Raw genomic sequence first — 25,789 nt, 5'->3', positions numbered from 1 at the left:
AAAACAAAAAAAATAATAATTTAATACACACTTTGAGATATAGGAGAAATTTATATATTATATGGAATTCAAGCATCATTTCGTTGTAAAATTCTGTAATTTTCTTTTATAATTATTTGATAAAAAAAAAATTGGGTAGAAATTGACACTAAGTTATGCTGTTAGGTGCATTTTGATGGCTAGATTATCTCTGGTTTGTCATCAAATGATGGGAAAGTAGAAGAGATCTTTAGGGAGAACCAAGGGGAAGTAGAAAAAAATATTGAAAAATCATTCAGGGAAGGTGGCCCGAGAGTAGTATCCACAGTCTGCGAGACACAGACTTCTGACAACATTTCTATCAACCTATTATTATTTTTTAATTATGAAATTTATAAAAAAAAAAAAAAAAACTCATTTTTGTGGTTGAATAATTTATTTAACATTATTTTTCAAGATTTATGGTGAATATAAACACTAAATAATTTATGAAATATACTCATTTGGTACCATGTGTAACGACCTAACTATTCTAAGACTTTTGACCATTAAAACTACTTATACATAGAAACTATTATTAAGAAAATATACATACGAAACATTCATAACTTTATTAAAAACTATAAAGTAAATGTTGAAATACATAAATGAACGATATGAGATCTCATTGTTTTAAAATAAAACATAACTTTAAACTTAAATGAAATTGTTTACAAACTAAGTGCGGAAAATACATAAAAACATAATTAAAAAAAAATACTGAAAATAATGTCGTCCTCGAATCGTTCACGCACTCCACCCAATTCATTCTTCCTCAATGCACAACCCCAAGCTACCAAGAATCCTTCCACCACTGTATCTAGTTTCCTGCATCACACGAAAATAAAAATGAATGAGCCTAATGCCCAACAAGGAAAATCTACTAATATCATAAAACATATCAATAAACTATATCACAAACATGTACTATAACATATGTCATATACTACTACAATGGCCATTATACTACTTGGTGCTTGTTAACTAGGCAAGTCGTATGCCCAATAGATTTGTGGGGCTTGCTAGCCAAGCAAGTCACATGCCCATAAATTATTGGGGCTTGCTAGCTAGACAAGTCATATGCCCAAGGTCTATAAATATACTATACATAATGTAATATAAGATAACATAACATAAGATAACATAAGATAGCATAACATATCATATAAACATATAAAATTCTATTCTATTTTCCTTACCAAAACTGAGATATTTGAGAACAAATGCAAGACTTGGAACACTCCTAAAACCAACAATAAAAATGGTGAGTATTTCTAAAGAGTAAAGAATAATTGTGGAAACTAAACCTTCAATACAAAACTTACCAAGGAAGATCTTTAAGTTTCAAGAACCTAATCAAAAATCAATATCAAAAGTTAGGATCTGAATAAAAGGAACTAAAGAAAACTAAAGAGTTTTAAAGACCTGGACTTAAAGAATAAGAGTACCTTAGTTGACCTTAAGGATTGGTCTAACTTCAATACCGAAATACACTAATTCTCACTTCCCAAGTATTTTATAAAGCTTAAGAATGGCAAAGCTTTTTCCCAACCCAAGTGTTTATCACTCTATGGAATCACTAGCACCTTGGAGTCTGTAATCACAGCTTGAAGAGTGAGTGGAAGGGCTGGGTACTAAGTCCTATTTATAGAGGTAAGGAGTGAAACTAACCCCATTTTGATTTGAATAACATAATGATTTTAAAATGAAAAAGAATTGAATTTTCGTCAATCAGAGGCTAAAGACTTGGTCAAAAACGTTAAGAGGTAGGTCTAAGTAGTTAAGGCTTAATTTTAAAATAAAAACAATTTTTTTTAAAAAAAATATATTAATAAGGGCGATATATCGCCCCTATGTGGCGATATATCGACTCTGCCCTAATCCCGAGCCTCTGTTCGTACGATCATGCAACGTCAACATGTTTTCCGTATTCTTCGTCAGGCGATATATCGGCTCCAAGCTGCAATATATCGGCATACGTGAATATTTTAAACACGTAATTGTACTTTTTCAGCATAATTAAGGTTGGATAACTATTTTGACTGAGTCAAAATACAGCCCTAACAGTTTCTGGTAGGTACTAAAGCTGCTATTTCTGTATTTCATCATTAAAATACTTAATTCCTTAATAATCTTGTCTATGACAAGTGTCATGTTCTTATTGGCTCTATCTAAACCTTAGGTTATAATAAATAATACATTTAGGACCAGTAATATTAATCAAACCTTATGTTATAATTAATATTCTTAAACTATATGTTAAACTTATAAAATCCATAATTGTTGCTATGAGTTTCCAACTAAGTCTCGGTTTGAACCAAAATCCACGGTAACTAACATACTATAACTACTACTAGCTATTACTACTACTACTATCTAACTAGCTAAGTAAATATTCTGGGACTCTACACCATGTATTCTATCGAAATACAAAGTTGTTACTTTATGTTTTCAATACTTTGTACTTTGAAATCATACAAACTTTAGTACCCTCTACTCTAATTTGGTCAATAAATTTCTTAATATGACTAAATTGGTGTCAGTTATAAGTAATTAAAATAATTTATTATATTTTTTTTTAAAAAAAAACACTAACACGTGTCTTAGGCTAATTAGCTTGATTTTAAAATTATAGAAATAATAAAAAATATATTTTAATTGAAACAAAATAAATTAAAATAAACCAAAGAAAAGTAAAAAAAATAATATTCTTTTCTTCCTCGTCTCTTTATCTCTGTTTCTCTGTATCTTTGTCTTCCTCGGTGATGATGATCGTGGAGGGTAGGTAGACCTTGCTAATTATAGAGGGTGCTTTTTCGCCATCCAGTAGTGGTCCTCGTGCTCACCAGTGTGGACAAACGAGTTTGACCGAAGTTTCTTACGAAGCCATTAGTGTTGGGTTTTATGCCCTTATAAAACCACATTTGTTATATAATTCATTCATTATCAATAAAGTAGTAGAAATCATCTTGTTCAATCAAATTACATTATTTACATGTTTTATTACATGATTAATTATCATTAATACAAACATTTATAAAATCTTGAACATATGTATAGTTACAATTATAGAGACTAAGTCACAATGGATTATAATTTTAATTATATGTTCAAAAGCATTTTGTCCTAAAATTAAATCAGTACACTGGATTTTTACTGATTGGGTAATCTACGATAGGATCTACTTACATATCTAGTGTGATGTCATATCCAGGACATTGACCAAGTATTTTGTTACATTACGCTGGACTAATATTGATTATTAACAAGATAACTAAGTATCGTTATTATCTAATCTAATCATATCACAACGTTGACCATAGGTAAATTCAATCTTAATTTTGAGTGATTAATATTCTGCTAATTGTATTATTCAAGTCTTTTGATCATACTTACATATTAGAGATTTTGTAGAATAATTGAGTGGGAGTATTTATCATAGATATAAAATCTATAGCTTGTGTTTAAGAAGTGAAACGCTGATTTCCTTATAGTTTGGTTCATGTGTTAAATGATAAAGTACTCATTTTTGTAATTAAATGTACGGAAATATCATTTACAAGGAACTTTGTAGGAGTTAAGGATAAAATACCAATGAGGAGTAAAACGGTAATTTCACCTGTCTCATTAGTAGATCATCTATAGAGGATTGAATTATGGTTATGGTTATAACAATGGATAACATATTTACATTTGGTGTTAAGCTTTCTATGAATTCAATAGTGCAATTTTGAGTCTATAGTGGAGTTACGATGAATTAATAAGGTAGTGAGATTATTTGTTATAAATAAACTTACGGTAATTTATTGGAGCTTGAGTTCATAGATTCATGGTCCCCATGTCATCTCTTATAAAATGAACCTAGTAGTCTTGAATAATTAATTTAATTATTATTTATAAAAATATCATATTGACTAGGTCAATGAAAAGAAATAATGTTAAATTATTTATGGATATTTTGTGAGACAAGAAATAGAAGAAACTTTGAGATTTTTATTGCAAATCTCAAAAAGAGAGTATTATAGCCAATTTGGACAATTTTGTTAATATTGATAGATTGGTATTAATATTAATAAAATGAATTAAATAAATGTAAAAATTATAATTGTTTAACTTTTGACAAGTATTTTATTAATCATAATTATTAAATAATTAAATTAAAATGGGAAACTAAAGCCTATTTTATGTCCTAGCTAGTTGCCTATATATACTAGTGTTATAGAATGCATTACTTAAGATGAATTTGACAAGGTAAAAATTCACTAGTAATATTCTATACCTAGCCGCCCACTCTCTCTTAGTTTTCTCTCTAAGAATTCTCTTATCATGTGTTGAGACTTGCCCACACAAATACTAGGTTGTTTTAGAGAAAGACTTCGAAGACTGTGGTCTTGTTTCAAAGCGGTTTCGATTCCTTACAATACCTAGCATTCAACAATGACCAAAGGTTAGGGAATCCAAATGGTGTAGTCATTGTTCCGCTACGCGTCTCGTAAGTACTGTAATGGTTTTGTTATTGTATTTACGCGTCTCTGTAATATTCACATGCTTGTATGATTTTATGTTTTCTAATATGTATATTTTCTTGAATATATATTTATAGGGAACATGCACATAGACTTATATAAATGAGTTCCTATAGTTAGGCACCATGGATGATGATCCATTTTCTAGCCATCTTTGACCTCTGATCTCGGATCCAATGGCATAAATGAACTCAGCTTAAGAAGACGATCCTAACCCATCCAAGTATCGAACTTGAATGCCCCCGAAAATTGTTGCTTGAGCTTCGTTGGAGCTGTACGTGTTGTGCACGATCCGGCCACCTTAAGCATCTCTAAGCCATGCCACCACTACCAATGTATTTTTGACAATCCAGGCTTCAAATCCTTGTAGTGGGGGGGAAGAAAGATAAGGGATAAAAAGAATTTTTTTACTCTTTGTGTTTTTATTAATTAAAATATATTCTTGATTATTTTAGTAATTTTAAAATCAATTTTTTTTTTAAAATATACGTTGGACCAATAAAAATATGACACGTATCATGATATTTTTTAAATTAATTTTAATTACAAAATTACATATAACGAAGGGTAGTTTGTTCATATCGATAAAATTTGTTGATCAAATTTAAACCCCGGGATACCATTGTATGTATGATTTCAAATTACAAGATACTCGATGATCATTATTAAGACGATGAGGTACCAACTTTGTATTTTGAGGAAACATAGGGTACCAAATAACTATTGTTGAATGCCTTTGTTGCTATCAACCTAAATGTGAGAGATTAAAGAAAAGAATAAATAAGAACACAACAATTTTACGTGGTTTAGGATATAAAAAAGCCTTAGTCCACAAGTCTTTGTTATTAAGGAGATTGGAAGATTATTAGGGCAAGCTCTAATGGAGTATTCTCAGGCAGTGTTTATATTGCGTTGAGTACAAGTCTCTCTCCCTCTCTCTAAAATCCAACCACTTACAAGGAAATACCCCAGCTCTATTTATAGAGGTTGGGTCATTAATGCTAACCATCTCCCATAAATATTAGGGTATTAATGTTAACTTAACACACAATGGGATGTGCTACAATAAAGGTCATGACCCATGCTGATTTTGCAGGGCCCATTGCAGAAATCCACACACCAACTTTATGGAGAACATATCTGCAACCGTCAGGGTACGGCACATGTTTGCCCGTGTCAAGTAGCGTTGTGGGAAATGTCAATTGTCGAGTGTACAAACTTGACAACACTAATCGAGGACCACCAAAAGTTGTCACACGTCCTCTCAATATCCACACCTACAATAGATCGATACCTGGCAATACTCCTGTGCCCAAGGATCGGAATCCTAACTTGGAGAAATGCCAAGTTAGAAGGTCCCCTCAGGGCGTAACATCACTCGGAGACATCTTCTCCCCGAGGAGAGACCTCTGGTCACAAGCTCACACGATTATCCATACCTCAGAGGTCGTCTTGGAACGTGGTCTCAATGGGAGACACTCTCATCTGAGAGAGGGCCTCGAGACGTAACCTCACCTGGAGGCACTCTCATCTCGGCCAAATTTGAAATACATCAATGAACTTCCATACTGACGACTCCATGGATTATCGCTAATTACTCTCAATTTTCATGTGTCAAATGGTCAAAACACAAACAACATTTGCCCCCCCCCCCCCAAGTCTTCATTCGTCCTCAGACAGTGGAGACTTAGATCAGGGATTAATTCAACAAGGTCTTCAGAAGGTGACGTTTGGGCTACTTCTCACTTCTCTAAAAAATTTGTGCCACGTGATGACTCCCTATTGTTGGTCCCATCAATTCGTCCAATTAATGAGAAGTCGATTCCACTACTCAAAATGTCCACTCCGTACTCTAGACGTCTTTTTGCTCCATACCCAAGACATCGTTTACCAAGGACAATGATCACGATTCGTGCCTTTTTGAATCTAGCCGTTGGATTGTTCTTGAGTGCTTATGTCGAAGGTAATTCGACGGTCAAGGTGTAGCTGCTTTCTCTCCAAGTCCTGAGTATAAAACTCAATAGCCACCTCTCCGTAAACACATTTTCCATTCAAAATTTGAAAACCCCACACTCTTTCTTCTTCCTTAACTCCCAAACCCCTCAAATATTCCAAAATACCTTATGCAAGTCTTGAAGATTGGCGAGAGTCATCGTTCTTTTGGGAGAACGGTAGGCAATTTCAGAGTCAAGACTCGCTTCAGCACTTACCGTTGCTTTATCTCAGGTAAGCATTTACTAGTTTCGTGTTTCTGCTGGGTTTTATTTTGGGAGTTTTAGATGCATGCTTAGGAGGGGGATACTTGTGATACCTTGGGGGGGGGGGGGGGAGTTTTGTCCCCCTACCAGTCTTTTAGGCTCATTTTGGCGTTAGGATTGGCCAAAATGGCCTATTGCGCGTCTTGGGTAATTTTTGCCTTTCTGGGCACTTGACCGGAATCTAGAAAATTCCCAGATTTTGGCAGTGGTCATAAGTTTTGGTGGTGTTCTTTAGTGTTGAATTTTCAGCCCCAAGGACATCCCAAGTCGTTAGAGATTCTTTCTTCTCCTACCTAAGTAGTAGTCTTAAGGATTCTTGCTTTGACCCATCTTTTTTCGGAACAAGGCGTTGACTGCTTGGCTTGTTGTTTCAGATGTTCGAGGAGCTTCACTAACTAAACCAACAAGGATTTTACGCTTTCGATGCTGAGATCCTCCAGATGTCCCAAGAAGCAGGGCAGCACCCCAAGAAGGGGAAACAAGTGGCTAGCAGTAGCCAAGCCCTTGTGGTATAAGAGAGCTCTGACTAAGTGGCAACGAGACCTCTCAGAGCTAGCCTCTTGGAGGAAGAGGCCAATGCGAGCCCTATCCATTGGACACCCCCTACCCTACCATAGGGTTCAAGGAATAAGACATCCCGAGCAGACTACGGTACTAAGGTGCCTTGCAGAAGATCCTCGAAAACTACGGGGTGGATGATTGTAACATCCTAAATTACCTAATAAGACTTAGGGCCTTGATTAGGGGGTCAGAATAGAAAATTATGGAAATTATGTGATTATGTGATATATATGTGTATCATTATGTGATTATGTGAATTATATTATTATATGACTTGATATGCATGTTTAGGTGTATTAAATATGCATGTGAGCTCATTTATGAGTAATAGGGAATTATTGTAATTTGGGCTGTTATGGGTATATTTGGCATATATGTGATATATGTGTGGGACCACATTATTATGTGTGGATATGTTTGGGTTACTCGACACGAGACGATCCTAGGGAGCGAGCTAGTGGGAAAGTCACAACGGGACCCATACTTGACTTGGTGTGAGTCAAGGGGTATATTGGGTATTTAGTACATTATCGTGTTATTGGGTAATGGGAATGATTATCTAATGATATATTGGGAATTAGTGAGATCAGAATGGAATTCTGGGAATTTTTACTATTTGGCCCCCGGGGACATTTTGGGACCCTGAGCATTTAGATTTGCTTGAGGTTACTTAAGCTTGAAGTAACCTGACAGAATATATAAAAAGAAGGTTCAGTCATGTTCTTTCTCTCTCTCGTTCCTTAATTTGACGTTTGTTCGCATTTTTGAAGGAAACTCGAGTTTTAGGACTCGGATTTAAGCAATGATCAAGTCATAACAATTCTAGGAAAGATTAGAAGCTTATTAGCCAGAAGATTTAGCGAGAAACGACATAATCAGAGGTAATTTAAGCTTTGAATTTCCAAGTTTCCGTTCTCTAAAGTTTCTTAAGTTTTGAATTTGGATTCTATGTTTTGATGAGTTTTTGAGTCGTTTGAAGCTTGGGTTTTGATGGTTTTAGGCCATTGAGATGATTGGGAACTTTGTTTTTGGGATTTTGAGATGTTTGGATAGGTTTTCGGAAGGTTTTAAAATGAAGAAAATAGAGTTTTATGGCTGGGTTCGAGGTCGGGTCGCGACCCTTTTCTTGGGCGCTGTGGCCCAAGCTTGATGAAGATGATGGAATTGGGGTGCTGGACATTTAGGGCCGCAACACCTGGTAGCCGCGTCGCGACGCGAGGTGCAAACAGAATTGAGGCTGAGCCTCTTTCTTAGGCGGGCCGCGGCTCAGGGGTTTGGGACTGCGACACTTAAGGGCAGTTTTGGCCAAAGTCATGGGAACTTAAACCTAAGGGCTCGGATCAATACTACTACCTGGTTTGGTAGGATTCAACGTCAAGAAGGCCAGGACTCAGTCTGGAAGCCTTTATTTACTCAGTTTTGACAGAATTCTATATCATGGTTGTGACTAGGTTATCGCTAGGGGCTTGGAACCGGGATCGTGCTCGAGGGTCGTTTATTAGTAACCTGTGCTTGGACCAAAGGTAAGAAAACTTCACCGTAACGCTCTGGTTACCCCAGAACAGTTACGGTGAATGGTGAACCAGAAATTTGACCTGCTACCCGAGTCCTTTGGTTAAAAACGTGCTCTAAGTGTGATTAACAGGTTAAGGTGGAAAACCAATAAAAGGAAAGGATATTTTTCATTATAAACTGCTCCAGAGAAAATCAAAACATTTACAAGATGTTGTCAGTACAAAATGGTCATTACTATTTCAAATTTACAACCCCGCCGACCTAAGCGGCAAAAATTGGGTAAACCCCCTAGTTCCTCTGAGAACGCCTTGGCCGTGGTGGTCAAGCGGCCGCATATGTACACATCACCACCTAAGCTCTCCACTCAAGGCTGGGTAAGCTTTTCTTTCCCTTTACATGCACCACATAGCACCCATGAGCCAAGGCCCAGCAAAAAAACACAATATAGCATGATATAATATCAACAATGATCATAATAATCATTCAAGACTATCTGTCCAAAACAGATAGGTGACAGTCGTAAAAGACACTAAAATGGGTACAACTCCCTTTAGCCTTGTGACGATAGGGTCACCGGGGCTTATCAAATAAGTGAACCTTTCACTAGCTTAAACAGGATAGGTGCATGATGAATAGTCACCAACATAACCTTCCTCATGACCATAGAGTCACAACCCTGGAACATCGTTCCTTAGCTACGTGACAACAGTCACTGGGGCCTTATGCCCTGGCTCTGAGTAACTAGTCTTAGACTAGTCAAGCGCTTATAAGTTTCATCGACCTTAAGGTTGGGCCAATGTTAATACCTTAGAGTCATTCCACACTGATATTGATTAGATCTAATCTTCATTCGGCCCTGCGTTCAGGACGCTTATGCCGTTTCTGACTCTTAGGTCAATGCCCTTGCTAGTTAGTGCCATATACAAGTAATCAACATTCACTAGCATTTAATATGCAATCCATGTCCACATTTATCAATCAACATGCCTCAATAACAATCACGCATGCCATATACATATATAGGGTGCAGTTGTATTCTTACATTGTTTTCTTACCTCAGATTCGAGCTACAATGATTAAAAGAACGACCCTTGAGAACGATCAATCTTTAGTCCTTTAGCGGTCACCTAATCATAACCAAACACAGGACATCATTAATAATAATGATCAACATAGGTTTCCAAACCAATATCTAGCCTCTAAGACAACAATCCAAACTAATCCAAGTAGTAGGAACACTCCCGAGGCCTATAACTAAGTTCCCGGGGTCAAAACATGCAAACGAGGTGAAAACTGGGCAAGGGTTGTGGCCCTAGCACCTTGGGCCGCGGCCCCCAGAACTTCCTGAAGCATGGGTTGCGGTGCCCAGCAGGCACAAAGAGCCCCACCTGCTTCTTCATGTCAGGGCCGTGACACCCCAAGAATAAGGTCGCGACCCCCAACTCTGGGCCATTCCAAAACACATTTTTAACACTCCAAAGCTTCCAAAAGCATACCTAAACATTCCCCAATCATCAAATCAAAGTTCCCAAGCTTCCCAATGCTCCAAAACCCTCAAAACCCAAGGCTCGAACGAATTGAAAACTTAACAATTTACAAAATCTAATTCAAAGCTTAGAAACTCAAAAAACTCAAAACTTAAACTTCGATTACCTTCAATTGGGTTATTTTTCATCAAATCCTTTGGTTAAGAAGCTTATAATCTTTCCTAGGATCGCTATGCCTCGATCCTCGCTTGATTCCGACTCCTAGAACTTGAGATTTCTTCGAAAAGGCTCAAACGGTAAAACGAACTGACGAAAGGGAGAACGGGAGGTTTTCTAACATACGTTCTATCTGATAAGCTACTTCAAGCTTAAGTAACCTCAAATAAAACCTAGTGCTCGGGGTCCCAAGAACACCCCCGGGGACATTATAGTCAAAACTTCCAGAATTTCACCCTGATCTCAAATACTCCCAATTTATCATCCAATAACATTCCTATTACCCAAAAATTGACCCCGTTATGACAAAACCGCTAATCCATTATATAGGACCGTATCATGCCGAATAGCTCGAATATATCTCCATAATAATGGGATCTCATTCACAAATCACAATATGCACCCAAATATACAAATATACCCTTAAAGGGCCAAATTACCAAAATATCATAATATTCAAATGTGGACCCACATGCATGCATATAACATCATATTATAATATAATTCATATAAACATGCATATTATCATTTAATGGCATAATTAAACAAGTATGGCCCTCCCGGCCTACTAATCCCGCCATTAAACTACATCGGAGGATTCAGGGCATTACATGCACCCAGTATGTGATACATGTGGTTATGGCATGGCCTGAATGTTGAATATAGATGATCAGAGCCTGAGTCTTTGTAAATATGCATGATTATTATTATGCTTGTGATTCCCGAATTGTTGAACAGGAACTTAAATAGGGCATTAACGCCTGAGTATGTGCATGATTATGATTATGCTTATGATTATTGATTAAGCATGTTAAATGCTTTATATCTGGATATTTGACATATGATATGTGCCTATTTGCATTATCTTATTGAGAAAGGCTTGACTTATTAGTCAAGGACAGCAATAGCGCGTTGCACGCTGGTCGTTATGGTTATGCTTAACCAGGAGCACATCATACACTTGACCGACCTATTGGTTGAGGAAAACTCAACGCAAGGTACACTGGATCAGCTCCAAAGTTGGTTTTACAGAGGATAGGGCAAAGGGACCTGGGGTGACTTACACTACAAGAAAAAAATGCTTTTAATAAGACCAAAAATGTGTTATCAAAACATACCATAACACTTTTTGACGTGTTAAGATCGACTATGTTATCGTAGGTCAGGGTACTTTACATAACACTTTATCATTGTTATACAGACCTGTTATTATACTATCAACGATAACACACTTTCTGTGTTATTTTTGACATTTCAAGCATATTTTGACTTCATAAAGCCAATAATGAAATTTCAAGGGCACTTGTATCATGGACTTTACAAGGACCACATCCGTACCCCCTGCGCTGTAAAGTCCCTTGCTCAAATTGGAGACGATATGCTTAAATACAAAATATACACAAAAAGTTTCTACTGAAGGACCAAAACAAAAATGAAGCTAATGAGAGATAACAACATTTTACAGCCAGCTGTGTTTCTCTTTTAATTGTAACTGAAAATAATAAGACCCTCGCAATCTTCGTATCTCAGATCATGAACAAGAATAATGTAGTCGAACCTTGTGCCAGAATCTAGTATAAAGAAAATGGAGAACAACATGTTCAGCACCACCAACATACACATCAACTAGACTCCAGTACCTGCCAAAGTAAAAGAGATTAAAAAATTCAGGAGGGAAAAGAAAAAAAATCCTATAAATTGTTATCTTTAAAAGAACTATTATGTTAAAAGAAGAAAAATAAACACTTACGTTTCCTTTGACTTTGCAACCAATTCTTTCAATTATTCAGGTCCATAAATCTCAAATAGTACCTAGAAATGAATATAAAAGAACAATTTTTTACATCTTAATTGGTTCCAAGTATTTCAAGCCACAACCAATCCATGAGTAAGTGAAAAGGATTAACTCTTTGAAGAAACATACTATAGTGATTGCAGTTTAAAAGCTTAGAGCCATCCCTTCAATTCTAGTGGTCTCTCAAGCACAAAAAGGAGTGAAATTCAACAAAAAGACAAATGTGATAACGTTAACTATAACATTCATCAAATTCTAGCTTACTATCTAACTGATATTACTGACATCAGTAATTACAAAGTATAATATGAGATTCCTCAGCTGACTTTAAATTAGTGCTAGATGATATGTTTTCTTGTTTCATTAGAAAGAAAGTGACCAACTCATCCTTATATAAAAAAGAGTTTTGTGCAAACACCAGAGAACACAAATGAAAGCCATAAGACCTAGAAACTTGATACTAAGGAAATTCTATAAGTAGTTGGAAGTATTACCTCACTTCATACTTAGGAAGCTCTCCTTTGGTGAATCTGGAAACCAAACACACACCTCATAAAAGTTTATTAGAAAAAAGATGTGCATGATGTAGTCTGCCAATGCTAAAGATCCCCATCAATAACAAGTAATACATTTAATAGTCAAAATCAATATATATATATATATATATGAAGAAAACTTTCAATTTTGTATACAGAGTAGTCTCAGATGCTTCTCAAATTTCTATTTTTGAGAGAATTGGGGAAGAAATTTCAATTTGCAAAGAAAAAACCTATTGTTCTATTTGACAGTGTCTTGGAAAACAAAACATCAAGAAAATTGCAGGTCAATACCTTCCCCAGTGCTCCCACTCTCATTCTTCTACATATCTAATCTGTAATAACCAAACCAATAAATATCAGTTGTTTAACTCTTTCAAGTAGTGACTGAAGTGGGAAGTGAGAACTTAATTACCATCCCTCTATAATTCCTTGTTGCATGCTTCTTCTTCTACAAATCATCTTGAAATTCTATGGCATAAAGGAAAGGCGTGCCGAGCATTCTTATAAACCCATCACAATGACAATGGTTAGATTCACTTTAATTTGATTGGCTATGCTAAAGCTATCATAGTAGTTAAGCCAGTTTGACACTAATTTGTAACAGTTTTTTAAAATCATATTAATATCTCTAATTCAATTCAAAAGTTACAACCTAAGGAGCACGTGTCTGATGAACACAAGAGAATATAATATAAATAAATGAAGAAAAAACAAATACATACTCTTCCTCTGAAAAATTAAGTTTCTTGGACTCTTTCTCAATTGCCAAGAAACCCCCATAGGACTTAACACGGATCATTGAGTTTTCTTCTCAGTATTTTCATAAATTTTGACATGGATTTTACCATCAATTGGAGCAACACAAATTCTCACACACATAAGCCCGCCAAATAGACAAAAGAAAATTTGGGCCTTCGTTGTGCATTTAAAAGCACGAAATTATTGAATTAGCTACAAAAATCCTATTTATATATTTTTTTCTAACAATTTTTATAAATAAATAAGTTGTTTTTTTTTCTTTTGGCAGAAAAAAAACTAATCATTTACTCAAACACCCAAAAACATGCAGCTTGGCAATGGAAAATGCAACAATGCAATGGCAATGAAACTGATAGTCAATGCAATGAAACAACAAACAAATTAAAATTAACCCATATAATATTGACTAAAAAGAAGACCAAAAAATACTCAATAAAAATAGAATAAATATACTAGCATAGTAACTCATCTAGAACTCATTCTCCAAAATAGCTTACCCACATTATAAGAAAACTTATTGAGATTACAATTTCCAAATTTACACTTTCAATACAACCCAAATATGGTCCAAAAAATTAATTTGCTCTAGTGTGTAAATAAATTACAAATATCGTCCAAATAATAGAGATGCCCAAATTTATTTTGAATCCCAATTACAATAATAAGATTCATGCTTATTAATTAATTAGATACTAAGGTTAGCCATTATTTTTTTCTTAAATTTAAAACAACTGAATAATAGAAACAGTGCGAAACTCATAAATTTCAATTATGTTGCACTAAAAAAACCATACCACAACCCTCTCACCCTTAACACAAGTCAGAAGTTGGAAAATTTTATTGAAAGAACTGAAACCAACAAGAAAAAATAGCTCAAAAAGAGACGTTTATTAAAGTTGAATAAAGATATTCAGTCTTCAAAGTACACGTTTTTAGCTAATTTTCAAGTAGTGGGACAAAAGTGAAGCATATAATTGTAAAGTGAAGCATATCTTATACTTTTCCCTGGTAAATTATGTATCTTTTCAAAATGAGTATGGAGCAATTAAACATTCTAGAGCAAATGACTTAGTACTTTGAGTGCCTTGGTACTAATAGAGAGTGTTACTTGAAAACAAGTACAGAGCAATTAGTTAAACATGTTCTGCTAGTTGTTCACTACCACACTAGCACTTCAATATTCTAGTGCCACACTATTCATTTCATATTTTCATTTGACATCTCTTTAGTAATTTTAAAGAAAGTACTAACAAAAATTTCAAGTACTAAAATTTGTTTCCAAATAAAGAGCCATTAAGCTCTTACCTTCATATAAAGCATAATCAAGGAGACACTAAAGTCTGATCTATGAATGAAAAATGTTGTTGCACCATAAAATTGGAAACAACAAGAAACAAAAAAGAAAAAAACAAGCTCAATAATTCCAGAAAAGAAAAGATTAAAACACATCATAATAGTTAAAGTAAAAATCACTATTTAGGAACAAGATGCAAACACAAAAAATAAATGGGGAATTGTAACTAACATGAGCAAATTGAACTTGTCATGATTGTTATCAAGGTGAACAGATATGTAGTCCTTCAGGACAACATCAGCTGTAACGACCCAAATTCGCTAATAAGGCTTAAGCGCCTTGATTAGTGTGCCGGGAGGGCATAACTGGGATTAGAATGAATGTTATTGATTTAAATGCGCAAATATATGATTAATTGCGTGTTTATGATAACTGATGATATTATATGATGATGTGGTATAAATGTTTGAGATATATGCGAGAACCACATTATGATGTGGATAATTCTGCAGCCGGCGACTCGAGGCGATCCTAGGGCTAGATAGCGGGAAAAGTCACAACGGGGTATTATAATTGACTTTGGACAAGTCAGGGGTATTTTAGGTATCAAGTAGTGATTTATACTATCGGGTGATGAAAATGAATAACTGGAGATATATTTGAGGTTAGGATGTCTAGGCGGGATTATTGGGGAATTTTACCGTTTTGGCCTCGGGGACGTTTCCGGCACCCCGAGCTTTGGGATTAGTCTAATAAACGAAGGATATACTTGGAAGACTTACAAGATACTAGACAGAAAAGTGTAAACCAACCCTAACTCTCTTTCTCTCTCTCTTCTCTCTTAGCAAAGGAAGAACTACTGAACTTGAGAGGGAATTGCTGGAATTAAGCTAGAATTTGGGGAAATAGTCTGGAGGATTAGCCCAGGAACTGATCAAGGTTTGAGCTAGTGCTAAGGTAAGTTTTGAATTTTCATTTTTGGGGTTAGGAACTTAAAGAAATGGCTGAGTTTTAAATGGTTATGGTTTTGACATTCAAGGTGGAAATTGAGGCTTGAAACTTTGAAGATAGGTCAGGGGACTCTTGGAGAATCGATTCTACAGCTGAGGTAAGGTTTAATTTAAAGTTTGATGGTTGAATTTGAGAGTTTCCATGACTGGTTTTGAGTTCTGTGGGTTTGAAATTTCAGAAGTTGGAATTGGGGTTTTGGTGAGTCTTGGGCTGGATTTGTGGTTGGATTGTGTTGCGTAAATAATTCTAATGTTGTTATTATCAATTGGTTTTGAGTTAGGGGCTTTGGGGTGGCTTAAGGTGAGGTTTAGGAATTGAAAATGGTGTTTTTTTTTTTCTGGGTTCAAAGGGTCGGGCTGCGGCATGGTTCTTGGTGAGCCGCGGCCCTTCGAAGTTGTTTCTTGCTGAGGAAGGAGGGCGGGCCGCGGCATGGCCCAAGCAATGCCGTGACCCTTACCTGTTTTTGGGCCTTAGTAGGTTCTGTTTGGGAGCCATGCCGCGGCATGGGTGGCCTATGTCGCGGCGCTTAAGGGATTTTGGGATTTTAAGATTTTAGGCTTGGAAATTTAACCTAGGGTGCTCGGGGTTGAGTCTTTTACTATATTTGGTGAAGTTCAATGTTCCGAGTACTAGAACTTGGCTTGGAAACTCATTTAAGGTTGTTAATGGTGTCTTTCCTCATGGTTGTGACTAGGTGTCTAGCTAGGACTCGAGGATTGGATCGCGCTCAAGGAGTGTCGCCCATAGCTAATTCATCTGAAAGCTAAAGGTAAGAAAACTGCACCCGGGTATATGATTGTGATGGGACTAAGTGCTCCCGTGAGTTGTATCGTGTCAGTGTTGGTATCACTCCATGGGACATGTTAAAGCGGCCTAAGGGTGTCATACATACTAATAGCGCGTAGAGCGCGATTTGGCCACTGGGAGCCATGAACACTGGGATAACAGAGGGAGCAACCTGTGAGCGCTAGCCCTGGTTATCGTTATAAACTGTGTATGTTATGAATTGATATGCCTAGTATGAGGAATACTTGACTATATTGAATGGTTATTTGACTGAGGCTATGTGATGCAATGTGAGATATTGACTTGATTGCTTAATGCTTATGCTCTGTTGTTGTTGTGTTTTCTTGCTGGGCCTTGGCTCACGGGTGCTACGTGGTGCAGGTAAAGGCAAGGGCAAGCTGGACCAAGCCTGAGGTGGAGAGCTCCGAGGTGAAATGTACATAGCCAGCGGTTCGACCGCCACGGTCGAGGAGTGGACCAGGACAGGGATCATCTAACTGCTTGTTTTGCCTTAGTATGGCCAGTTGCTATACATAAACCTTGGGTCTTTTGTAAACGGTCTTTGAACTTAATATTTTTGGGATCCCATGTATCAGATGATACTTTTTAATGAAAATGTGGCTTTTGAGACCAAACCGTTTTTAACCCTAGTTCCTTTATAGTTTCAATGACACGGTTTTATTTAAATGACTTGATTAGCAAGTCTGGCACTTTACAAACACATAGTGTAACGGTCTTGGCTATTCAGGGCGTTACATCAGCAATCTACAAATGACAAAAAAAAGACTATAAACATGATCAGCAATCTCATTACAGCAGCAGGTCAAGCTTGCATAAATTTCATGATCATTCGTGTCAATAAGGGCCTGCACAATGCATTATTAGACACTAAAAAACAATAGCCAAAGCCACATTATCACATTACTTTCTTTCCATTTCCAAACCACATAATCTCTGTTACAGAATTGAGATGTTTTAGGGTTCATTATATGATAAGAAGAAACTGAAGGAACCTTCTCAAGAAAAATTCAAGTACACAAAAGCATATTGTAATTTTCTATAGCATTAGAAGCATAAACTCATAGGAAAAAAGATTTCATAATAGGGAAGAACATGTTTCACCAATTAGTCTAATATAAAACTAACCTTTTATATGAGTAAAGTAATCATATAAGAAGTAGACACTAGAATCAAATTTGATAAAAATAGAGTATTTCTAATAAATGGTCCGAATACAAGCGGATTTACAGAAACATAGATAACAAAATTTAAAGCATTAAAGAGATCTGCCTTTGACCAAACACCTTAACTACAGCCACTATATAGCCAGAATAAACCCAGAAGAAAAACTGGTAGGAGCTATGAACTAGGCTCATGGAAATTGGGAAAGAAAATAAGAATTTAGCAACAAGCTATTAAGTTATTTTCACCCTCACCATCAAATAATAATATCAAGATTGCCAAACAGATGCATACAACAATATCCTCTCCTGGACATGGAAATCAGTTATCAATAGCAGATAGTAATACTGAGAAATAGACTTATTGCCTGATATGAAACAAGAGATTTATTTTCAATTTTTCATTGATATATAATGTATGGCTGATGTTACATGTATATATCCATGTATATTATATAGATCAAATGGTACCTAAAAAAAAATCAGGTGCTCCATTTCTGCAATTGTTTCAGTTCTTAATATGTTTGGTTACTGCCCACTCTTGTTATTATACGTTAGGTACTCTATTTATTCTTTACTTATTATGTTCTTTTTTTTTCTTCTGGATAAGTATTAGTTTTGGATTTGGAGTATAAAATTTTTCAAATATTTTCAGAGCAGTGGAATATCAAAATTATATACAAGGTTCAACTTCTACATATAACAAGTTTTCCAGCAATTATTTTCTAGCCAAGTGAAAAGTTGCCATGAAAAAATATTGCATAAACAAAATACAGCAACCTATTTGAAAACTTGGCGAATTTGATTGCATTGGGTTAATTTTCCAATGGAAATTTTGGAAAAATCACTTGCGGTTGGAAGATTAAAATAGTGATATCTTTCATTGAAAATAGAAGAAAAAGAAAAAAAAAAAAGAAGCAAAATACATGTTCCAACCGTCAATCCAAAGTGAATTCCCTATATACATTTCAGCTAGCAAGAATAAAGTAAAAACCCCAATACAAAAATAAAACACATAAAAAAAGTATAAATCATTCTAACTCATCATATTGTGAGAAATAGAATATCTTTATGGAAATCTTATAACCATGTGTTGTGAAAAGTGGTGTTTGGTGTGGTGAAACAAACCAAACTTGCATAATGGCTATGGTGTAGTGTTTGGTAGCTTTTGGGGTCGATTTATTAGCTATGGTTTTCTTTTTGGTTGGTGGTGGGGTTGATTGAGTGGTGGGTTTTCGCTTTTGATCTCTTGTTTTTGTGGCTGCCATAAGGGTGTAAAATGATAGCCAAGAATGGCTATGGAACTTCACAAATAAAATATTATCAAGCAATAAGGCAATCTAGCAATATATCCACGTGCATATCAACTACCAAAGCTTCCCAATAAAAACAAGGCACAATTAAATATCCAAAAGGATCAGCGATTAAGCATCACAAACAACTCAATAATTAAAGTGTGTAAAATTGTATATTAGATTCAAGATCAAAATACTCCTTGATTAAGGCATCAAAATACATTCAACATCTAAAAGATAAAAATACAACTATTGCTTCTATAATAGTACATTAAAGTGTGTAAAATTTTATATTAGATTCATGATTTAAATTGGAACCATATACCTCTACATTAGCATCCTTATTTGGTTTTTGTACAATAATCATTTATGTTTGAGATTTATATTTAAAAACAAAATTAAAGGCATAATTTTACTAAATTATAGGGGCATTTAATATTATTAAATTAAAGGCATGATTTTACTTTATATACATATGTGAGCTAGGAATATATTTATTTATTTATTTTTTCCATTTCCTTTTGTTACAGTGTCTTGAGAGCTTAAAAGTTGTCAATCTCAGATTTTCAAAGAATTTGATTCATATGCCAGATTTATCTCAAGCTAATTTGAAGAGTCTATTTCTTAAAGGCTGTGGGAGTTTGGAAGAAGCTCCTTCACTCAAATTTCAACAAATTCTTGCTCACAAATGTAATACAAAAGAAAATATAGTAGCAGAAACAAATTACAATATCAATTATAATGATATAGATTATAATCACATAAATTTAGTTTGCCTATCTGTTCATCAAATAAGTTTGTGGTTTAATCACCAGTTGGTCAAAAAATGACTGTAGTACACGCAATTGAAAAGTAGCACTTCTAGTAAGAAAAACATACCTCATCAAATGGAAGAGTACCAGGCTTGCCCAGTAATTCTTTGTTGCAACCTTTAGAGAAGGAAATTCATCCAAATTAAGGGATAATAATACAACAACTTCTATATAAACTCATTATAAAGATATCTGCTTTATAACCCCAACTAAAAAGATCCTATATTCCCATTAATAAAAAAAAATTAAAAAAAAAAACACTCAATGGATCCTATAAAACCCATTGAACTGAATTATAATACTTAAAAAAGTTGCATATCGCAATACACATTGGCTAATTTACAAATTCCATGGAAAAAAATTTCACATAATAAGTTGTTTGTACATACCAATTAAGTCAATGAAATGAGCATAATACAACATGCTCCCGGTATCTACGTTGACCGGACCAGAACCATACAAAAAATTAAGAAAAAAAAATTCAGCTCATCCCTGCATCTAACGCAAACTCAATTCTGAGTTGATAAAATAAACCCTAACATTTATATGCTAATCCAATAGAATACTTGCACCCCAAACAAAATTGCATACGATTAGGATAATACATAGAAAGAAGATCATCATCAAAGGAAGGTTAAATACATTCAGAGTTCAAACCATTCCATTCCCAATTGCAACAATCAGAAAACACATATATTCAGAAAATAACTCTAAAAAAAAAGGCATATATTCGAACCATTCCAATCCCAATTTCTCGTCCTAGTTTATGCAAATAATACTTAAAAATCGAAATGCATTTGGCTTTAGCAGGAAAAGTGAAGATAGATAGATAAATGGACTAGGGCAGAACCTTAGATTTTGTAGCTTGCCAGAGATAGAAGATAGCGCCTCAAAGTTTTGGGTTGAGTGAACTGGAGATGGTTAGAGCTGCGCGGACTTTGGGTTGTCGCTGGGACTGGGAGATGACTTGAAACTTGGTGCTTGGTGACCGATGGTGGCTACTGACTGGGCGGTCGGTCGATCGGTCGGGGGGGCTGGGTTTGCTTCAGGTTCGTGGTTGTAGAGAGAGAGAAAGGGCTTTGGGTGATGAGTATTTTTTGGCTTTAGTGTTAATATTTGGGATTAATCGTCCTCCTCCTGGGCTCTCCTCCTGGGCAGATGTGGTTGAGAAATGAAGAGACAGAGAGAGGGTAAACAAAGAGAGAGAGAGGGTAAACCGACTGGTGGGTTTTTTTCTTTTATTTTTTTGTCAATTGCGACTGTGTGAAAATATTTTGGGGGGCTGGGGAAAAATTAGGCGCCAAATGATTATTAAGTCCCGCCTTTACATATACACTTATTTACCTATTATAATACTTTTTTAAAAGTGTTAAATTTTTGTGTTATGGAAATGGGTTTTTGTTGTAGTGTTATTAATCCCATATCCTAGCATTGAGTTATTAGTGAAGGACGACATTAGCACGGTAAGTGTTGGTCGTAAAACATTGACTTATTAGTCAAGGACGACATTAGCACGGTGAGTCCTGGTTGTAAAGCATTGACTTATTAGTCAAGGACGACATTAGCACAGTGAGTGCTGGTCATAAATGTAGTGTCCCATAATTTTTACTTAGCTAGATAGTAGTAGTATTTAGTAGTAGTTTGTAGTATGTTAGTTTCCGTGGATTTTGGTTCAAGCTGGGACTTAGTTGGAAACTCATAGCAATAGTTATGGATTTTATAAGTTTAACCTATAGTTTAGAAATATTAATTATAACATAAGGTTTGATTAATATTGTTGGTCTTAGAAATATTAATTATTATAACCTAAGGTTTAGATAGAATTATTAAGAATGTGACACTTGTCATAATCATGTTTATTAAGGATTTAAGTATTTTTGATGAATAGTTTAAATAAAAGAAAGATCTAGAAGCTCTAGAACCTTCCAACAGCTGTTAGGATCACGTTTTGACTCAGTCAAAGTTGTTTAATTAATTCAAAATATGCTGAGAAAGTGCAAATACCTGTTTGATACATCAACGTATGCCGATATATCGCAGCTATAGGGGCTGATATATCACCTACGGGAGATACGGAAAACACGCCGATTTCGCACGAACGAACGAACAGGGCAAGATATATAGGTCTAGGATATATATTTCCCAGGGTAGGTGATATATCGCCCCTGGGAGTGATTTTTTGAAGTTTGAGGATTTTAAATTTGAAAACAGCCTTAACCACTTGGATCTGGCCTTGAACGATTTTGTCCAAGTTCTAGGAATCTATTGAACAAAAATTCAAATCTTTTTCATTTTATATTCATTTATTTATTCAAATTAAATCGGGTTAGTTTCACTCCTTGAACTCTATAAATAGGACCTAGTACTTAGCCATTTCCTTCATTCTTCAAGCATTGTTCAGAGCCTCCAAGCTATTAAGATTATTATAGAGAGAAACACTTGGGTTTTGGGATAAAATATTTTCCAATCTAAGCTTTTCTAAACACTTGGGAAGTAAGATATAGTGTTATTTCAGTATCAAGGTATAGATCATGTAATGCCCTGATTACTTTAAGATCGTTACTGTGAACTTTGAACCGTGCTTAACTCGCTAATCGAGTTCTTTGCTTATAAACGTGCATCTAGATGTTATTAATAGGTTAAGGTGAAAAAACAATCAAAAGGAAATGATATATTTTATTTAAAACATAAAACTGTTCATGGGCCCATAAAAATGTTTACAAGTTATTTACATTCCAAAATGGTCATTACATTATAAAATTTACAATCTGCCCACCTATGCGGTAAAAATAGGGTTAACCCCCTAGTTCCTCCGAGAACTCCTTGGCCGTGGTGGTCAAGCGGCCGCATATGTACACATCACCACCTGAGCTCTCCACTTAAGGATGGGTGTGCTTTTCTTTCCCTTTACTTGTACCACATAGCACCCATGAGTCAAAGCCCAGCAAGAAACCTCATTACTGCATTTTATATAATATCAAATGATGATCATGATAATCATCCAGAGCTTATAGCCCCAAACAAATGAGTGAGTGATATTGTAAATCACTAATGTGGGTTCCGCACCCTTTTCAAATGAGTGACCAAGTCACTAGCTTAAACCGGATGAGTGACTGATGAACAAGTCACTAATGTAAACCAATTGAGTGACCTGGAGTCACTAGTGTGGGTTTTGTACCCTTAGCCATGTGACGATGGAGTCACCTGGCCTTCTGGCCTTGCTCTGAGTGACTAGTCATGGAACTAGGCAAGCGCTTTTATTTTTCATCGAACTTGGGGTCGATCCAGCATTAATGCTTATGATGAGTCATTCAATGCTGATATCAATTAGATCTAATCTTTTCAGCTCTGCGTTCATGATGCTTATGTCGCTCCTGACTCATAGGTCAATAACATACGACCAGTGCTTAGTACTATTGTCGAACTTGACTAGTAAGTCACAGCTTCACAGTCAGTTTTGACACCATTGCTGATTTTGACTAATAAGTCAGCGCCATTCACAAGTAAGCAAGAATTGATAAGCATTTGATATGCCATCAATGTCCACATTTAAACACTCAACATGCCTCAATAATAACCATGTATATCACATATGGGGTGCAATTTTCTTACCTCTAGTTCGAGTGAGAAATAGTAAAAGAACGACCCTTGAGAACGACCAACCTTTTGATTCCTTAGGGGTTACCTAATGATAACCAATTATAACTTCCATTAATGAAAATCAACAATAAAATGCTCTTGACCTAAACCTCACTCCCGAGACCCCGAATTGTACCCAAACGATGAGTAGATTCAATCCCGAGCCTTAGGAATTGAATCCCCGAACCAAAAACCCTTAAAAATGCCCAAAACAGGTTTATGAAGAAACAGGGTAGCACTGTAGCGCTACCCCCTAGTGCCCCAGCGCTCTAGACAGATTGAAATCTCCTTTGAGTAGCGTTGCAGCGCTACAACCAGCCAGACTTGCCCTGAATCTTTCCCCCTTCAACTCCACCATTTCCAACCTAAACCAAAAGCTTCCAAACCTCATTTTAAGTCCCAAATGAACCAAAAAAACCATCTACATATGTCCTAGGCATCACCACCCAAGTAACCCAAGCCAAAAACTCCCCTCAATTCCCTTTAACCAACCTAGAAATCCAAGCTGAATTTCAAATAAAAAACAGAGCAAAGCTAGAGTTTTAATGGTTAGAAACTTACCTCAAGCTCAGTTTAGGATCCTCTTCAATGGTGGAACACAATCCTAAGCCCTGAAGGTCCACTTCCCTAGCTTGAATCCTCAAATGAAGCTCAAAAATCCAAAAGAAAAATGAGAGAAAGGAGGTACGGGAGAGATGTTTTTATGCTCTATTTTAGCTAACCTTCCACAACCTTCCATGGCTTGAACATATCCTAGGGGTGAAAAGACCAAATTGCCCCTAGGTCATTTAAAGTTTTCTAAAGGCTCCCAAGGGTAAAACCGTCATTTTCTGCCTATTTCGTTAATCATAATTAACACCCTCCAATTCCCGTTATTCCCAAAATTCTCAAATACCAATAATTCATATCCCATTACCCTTTAATTCCTGGCAACACTCTAATCACCAAATTACCCCGAGGCTCACCCAAGCCTCGAACTTAATCCCGTTATGACCAAACTGCTAATTTGCACTCAAAGATCGTCTCATGTCGAATGGCTCAAAAAAATCCACATTATAATGTGGCCTCAACAATAGTTCACCAACATGCATACAAATATACAATTACGCCCTCAACGGGCCAAATTACCAAAATGCCCCTATGATGAAATGTGGACTCATATGCATGCATTTAACATCATATTATAATATAATTCACATAAACATGCATATAATAATTTAATGGCATAATAAATCAATTATGGCCCTCCCGGCCTACTAATCCAACCATTAAACTGCATTAGGGATTTTGGGGCATTACAGATCAAGTCATAGTTCATCAAGGTATTCTTATCCTTAAGTTCAATTCTTCATGGTTCTTTAGTTTCTTTTATTTTCTTTCAGATCCTAACTCTTGTTTATGATTCTTGATTAGGTGTTTAAGTTTCTTGAAACTTAAGGTTCTTTTTCGTAAGTTTCTACTTGGATGGTATTGACCCTCGATTTAGCCAACTGACACGGAGTCAAAATATGAATGATATAGACGAATATGTATAGATAATAACGTAATGACAAAAGTAAAGAAAACACAGTAATTTATAGTGGTTCGGCCCCAGAATCTGGTAATGACCTACGTCCACTTAGAATGATATTGATATGGGAACAAAAGTGTGATCAGAGAACTTGGGTTCAATGATTTTCAACACTCCTCATAAACAATACAAGTTTTCACAGATAATTTTTTTATCTCTATGATTTCCGAGCTCCAAAAGTCCCTTCCCATGAGCCATCTCCTGCTTTTTATAGGCTCATGGAGGGTTGCCCAATATTGTTACAGATATTATCCCCTGAATCATGGGATATTCAGAAGATTGCATGAAATAAATTCGGGATACATAAGATCTTTCCATAAATGTTGCTTTGCCAGCGGAACCACCGACCAGTCTGGTCGTGGTAAAAACAGGTCTGTCCTGCTTCTGGTGTGTCTCCTGGTCGATACTCTAGCAGACGCTCCAGGTGTCAGCCACGTGTCAAGAGATTATTTGCCACGTCACAAATGCTAATTTATTGGATAACATTTGCCCCCCAAAGTTTATTTACCACGAACAGTAAATAAAAT

Source organism: Humulus lupulus, chromosome X, assembly GCF_963169125.1.
Source record: "Humulus lupulus chromosome X, drHumLupu1.1, whole genome shotgun sequence".
NCBI lineage: Eukaryota > Viridiplantae > Streptophyta > Magnoliopsida > Rosales > Cannabaceae > Humulus > Humulus lupulus.
This window is presented reverse-complemented; position numbering follows the sequence as displayed.